The following is a 906-nucleotide window of genomic DNA, read 5'->3' as shown; positions in this document are numbered from 1 at the left end:
GCAATTGCATGTACCAGTGCAGTCTGCAATTACACATACCAGTGCAGTCTGCAATTACACGTACCAGGGCAGTCTGCAATTGCACGTACCAGTGCAGTCTGCAATTACACGTACCAGTGCAGTCTGCAATTACACGTACCAGTGCAGTCTGCAATTGCACGTACCAGTGCAGTCTGCAATTACAAGTACAAGTGCAGACTGCAATTGCATGTACCAGTGCAGTCTGCAATTATACATACCAGTGCAGTCTGCAATTACACATACCAGTGCAGTCTGCAATTGCATGTACCAGGGCAGTCTGCAATTATACATACCAGCGCAGTCTGCAATTGCATGTACCAGGGCAGTCTGCAATTGCATGTACCAGGGCAGTCTGCAATTACACATACCAGTGCAGTCTGCAATTACACGTACCAGTGCAGTCTGCAATTATACATACCAGCGCTGTCTGCAATTGCATGTACCAGTGCAGTCTGCAATTACACATACCAGTGCAGTCTGCAATTATACATACCAGCGCAGTCTGCAATTGCATGTACCAGTGCAGTCTGCAATTACACGTACCAGTGCAGTCTGCAATTGCATGTACCAGTGCAGTCTGCAATTGCATGTACCAGGGCAGTCTGCAATTACACATAGCAGTGCAGTCTGCAATTACACGTACCAGTGCAGTCTGCAATTACATGTACCAGTGCAGTCTGCAAATATACATACCAGGGCAGTCTGCAATTGCATGTACCAGTGCAGTCTGCAATTACACATACCAGTGCAGTCTGCAATTACACATACCAGTGCAGTCTGCAAATATACATACCAGTGCAGTCTGCAATTGCATGTACCAGGGCAGTCTGCAATTACACATACCAGTGCAGTCTGCAATTACATGTACCAGTGCAGTCTGCAATT

General features: G+C 46.6%; 1 protein-coding gene across 1 annotated transcript in view; it reads right to left on the bottom strand.

Moving 5' to 3' along the window:
* The window catches only part of LOC125486130 (scavenger receptor cysteine-rich domain-containing group B protein), a 39680-nt gene that overhangs the window by 34983 nt on the left and 3791 nt on the right, over nucleotides 1-906 (bottom strand). The gene's annotated exons all lie outside the window — the stretch shown is intronic.

Source organism: Rhincodon typus, chromosome 26 (assembly GCF_021869965.1).
Source record: "Rhincodon typus isolate 14 chromosome 26, sRhiTyp1.1, whole genome shotgun sequence".
Lineage (NCBI taxonomy): Eukaryota > Metazoa > Chordata > Chondrichthyes > Orectolobiformes > Rhincodontidae > Rhincodon > Rhincodon typus.
The sequence above is the reverse complement of the archived record's forward strand: the minus strand, read 5'-3'. Positions and strand labels throughout refer to the sequence as shown.